Here is a 3,661-nt window from a genome sequence, read left to right on the forward strand (position 1 = left end):
CCCCACCCGCTCTCCGTCAACAAGTGCCGCCCCCCCAAAAAAAGATTAAAAAGGTCGCACAAACGTACGGGAACAGTGGGCGGCCAATCACAGCGCCCGTGGACCAACTCCAGATCTGAGCCAGTGCCTTGCTCAAGGGCACTGACCTGAGGACCTAGTACATGTTTCAGACGGTGGGGAGGAGGAAACCCACGCAAACCCCCGCAGAAAGGCCCAGAACGACCTGGATCCAAACCCAGGACCTTCTTGCCGCGAGACCACAGGGCCGACCAATGGGACACTATCATGTTGCCCATGTTGCGTAATCTATCGATTCATACACACTGAACCAAATTAAGACTTCTGCACATTTCAGAGAGGCCTGCCGATGTCCAGCAACTTTTTTACTGACTGTATTTCAGCCCCCTCTTCGGGACCCCCCCAAAACAATAAAACTGCACAGATGCCACACCTGTGAGGTGGATGGGTTATCTCGGCAAAGCAGAAGTGCTCACTAACACAGATTTAGACAGATATGTGAACAATATTTCAGAGAAATCAACCTTTTGTGTTCCTAGAAAAAGTCTTTGAGTTCAGCTCATGAAAATGGGGGCACCTAGTAGTCCCAGGTCTTCCCCAAGGCCTCCTCCCAGCTGGACGTCCTTCCACCTAGTCCTGGGTCTTCCCCTAGGCCTCCTTCTCCACTTAGTCCTGAGCCTCTTTCCCCTAGACCTTCTCAACCTAGTCCTGGGTCTTCCCCTAGGCCTCCTTCCAGCTGGACGTCCCTCCAGCTAGTCCTGGTTCTTCCCCTAGGCCTCCTTCTCCACTTAGTCCTGGGCCTCCTTCCCCTGGACCTTCTCCACCTAGTCCTGGGTCTTCCCCGAGGCCTCCTCCCAGCGGGATGTCCCTCCACCTAGTCCTGGGTCTTCCCCGAGGCCTCCTCCCAGCTGGACGTCCCTCCACCTAGTCCTGGGTCTTCCCCGAGGCCTCCTCCCAGCTGGAAGTCCCTCCAGCTAGTCCTGGGTCTTCCCCAAGGCCTCCTTCTCCACTTAGTCCTGAGCGTCTTTCCCCTAGACCTTCTCCACCTAGTCCTGGGTCTTCCCCAAGGCCTCCTCCCAGCTGGAAGTCCCTCCAGCTAGTCCTGGGTCTTCCCAGAGACCTTCCTCCCAGCTGGACGTCCCTCCAGCTAGTCCTGGGTCTTCCCAGAGACCTCCTCCCAGCTGGACGTCCCTCCACCTAGTTCTGGGTCTTCGCCGAGGCCTCCTCCCAGCTGGAAGTCCCTCCAGCTAGTCCTGGGTCTTCCCCTAGGCCTCCTTCTCCACTTAGTCCTGAGCGTCTTTCCCCTAGACCTTCTCCACCTAGTCCTGGGTCTTCGCCGAGGCCTCCTCCCAGCTTCAGAGTGCACCTGAACACATCTCCCTGTAAGACCAGCTCAGATGTGTGCGGGTCCAGATCCAAACAAAGACAGATGTCTTCCTCTTGTGTTTCTTAAAGCCTTTATTTAAATGTGACTCTGCGTTGCCCTGACAACAGGAGTAATGACCGGGGGTCCGTAGACCGGTTATTCCTGAGAAGATTTACGATCGCCCTAACAATCTCTGCAGTTAGACGGCTGCATGTTGCTCTGATTACGCAGCATGGAGAAATTAATGTCTTTACTCAAATGAAAATAAAGCTTATCAGGGTGCCAGGACTTAAATAATGAGCCGGTCTTTATGTTGGCCTTACATTAATATCACGGTTCATCTCCATCCAGGATATTAATAATGGAATACTGTGGGAATTAATACTTTTGATCATTAGGGGTTCAGGGCTGTTTGAGTGGGAGAAGTGAGCGCTCAGGTCGCCGTTAATATCCATCCCCAAACACGCAGGCCTTGGCTCTTCGCTGGTGATTGATCATGAATATTAATATCACTAAATGGCAAATAAACGGCGCCATTTAGCTCCTCTCAGCGCGCCCCGTGGACAAGACGTCTTGTCAGGGACGTTCTGCGCCGCATATTTCATCCTCCAGAGCTGTCACGCAGGCAGGACTTTAATTTACACTGAGGATGAGACAGAGGGACATGGAGACAGGGGGACATGGAGACAGCACTGGAAGCCCCGCCCATAAGACATGGAGACCGCGCTGGAAGCCCCGCCCATAAGACATGGAGACCGCGCTGGAAGCCCCGCCCATAAGACATGGAGACAGCGCTGGAAGCCCCGCCCACAACACATGGAGACAGCGCTGGAAGCCCCGCCCATAAGACATGGAGACAGCGCTTGAAGCCCCGCCCATGAGACATGGAGACAGCGCTGGAAGCCCCGCCCATGAGACATGGACATGGAGACAGCGCTGGAAGCCCCGCCCATGAGACATGGAGGCAGCGCTTGAAGCCCCGCCCATAAGACATGGAGACAGTGTTGAAAGCCCCGCCCACAAGACATGGAGACAGTTCTCATGAGCTGCTGCTTGGAAAATGGACTCTTCTGAAGACAAAGGTGTGTCTGAGGAACGGGAGACGGAGGCGTGTCCTGACGCCACGCGGCGCTGTGTTCGATGCTACACTCCCAGCAAGCGTGTTGTTTCCAGGTCAGATTTCCAAACGTTAGCTTTAGCCTTTAGCTTTAGTCTGTAAACAGCTAGGTTTCATCCACGTGTCAATCAAATTATCTGAAGTTTGATAATAAAAACTCCTGGTAATCAAGCTGGTGATCTGGTTTCCATGCAACGGCTTTAAAGCCAATTAAGACCTGGTGATGACATTTTAAGACATTTAAGACATTTAAGACATTTTAAGTTTTTTCATTCATTTTTATAGCGAATCGCACAACATTTAGTAAACATTGCAACGTTTTTTTAGACCAAATGGATGTCGCCGTGTACCATCACATGATCCTGTTTCATTTAATATCACTTAAACAGGACATAAACCTGTGGATGGAGACACAGCTGCTGTATCAGAGACTAAGGGCCCTCTTTTAACCACCTGAACCCACCTCCCTGTAAGACCAGCACGCCCAGAATGCCCTGAACACACCTCCCTGTAAGACCAGCACGCCCAGAATGCACCTGAACACACCTCCCTGTAAGACCAGCACGCCCAGAATGCACCTGAACACACCTCCCTGTAAGACCAGCACGCCCAGACCTGAAGCTAGGGCCCAGTGTCTGTAAACCAGCCTCCTGTCCTGAGACTATTTAGCGGTTTAAAGAAGCACAAGCCTGTTATTTTCTCCTCTCCCAGAATGCATCACTCCTTTAATCCAAGACAAGGTCCTCTTTCAGGAGACAACAGAAACAAATAAAAACAAACTTGACCTCTATATTAACCCGAGATCCATCATAACAAGTTCATTCTGGGTTGATATTCGGGGATCCTGCCCCCCCTCTCTAACCCATTAACCATTGAGCTGAGCCGCCGCCGCCGCTGCAGTAAAGCTGCGAGCAGCCGCAGATAGATTTATTTCCAACGAGCGCCCCGGGGCGGTGCCGCCGCCGCCACCATGACCCCATACATCACACCTCGTGTGAGCACATATTAAGAGCTCCTCTCCCCCCCGCCCGCCCATTAAAAGTAAATAATCTGCAGAGAATGAGGCATTTGTTGAGGAGCGCTGCTATTCTTCACGGGTGACAGGGATCTGTTTGTACAACGGTGGGAAGGTGTGAGAGAGAGGGGGGGGGGGGGGGGGG

At 52.7% G+C, this 3,661-nt stretch overlaps 1 long non-coding RNA gene across 1 annotated transcript; it reads right to left on the minus strand.

Annotated features, from left to right (window-relative positions):
• Positions 1-614: 614 nt before the first annotated feature.
• On the minus strand, positions 615-1,223 carry LOC117940096. The gene is made up of 3 exons (XR_004655702.1): positions 1,190-1,223; positions 721-794; positions 615-648 (listed from the first exon to the last, which is right to left on the minus strand). It is a non-coding gene; the product is annotated as an uncharacterized LOC117940096 (long non-coding RNA).
• Between the last annotated feature and the right edge of the window lie 2,438 nt (positions 1,224-3,661).

Source organism: Etheostoma cragini, unplaced genomic scaffold (genome assembly GCF_013103735.1).
Source record: "Etheostoma cragini isolate CJK2018 unplaced genomic scaffold, CSU_Ecrag_1.0 ScbMSFa_1671, whole genome shotgun sequence".
Classification (NCBI taxonomy): Eukaryota; Metazoa; Chordata; class Actinopteri; order Perciformes; family Percidae; genus Etheostoma; species Etheostoma cragini.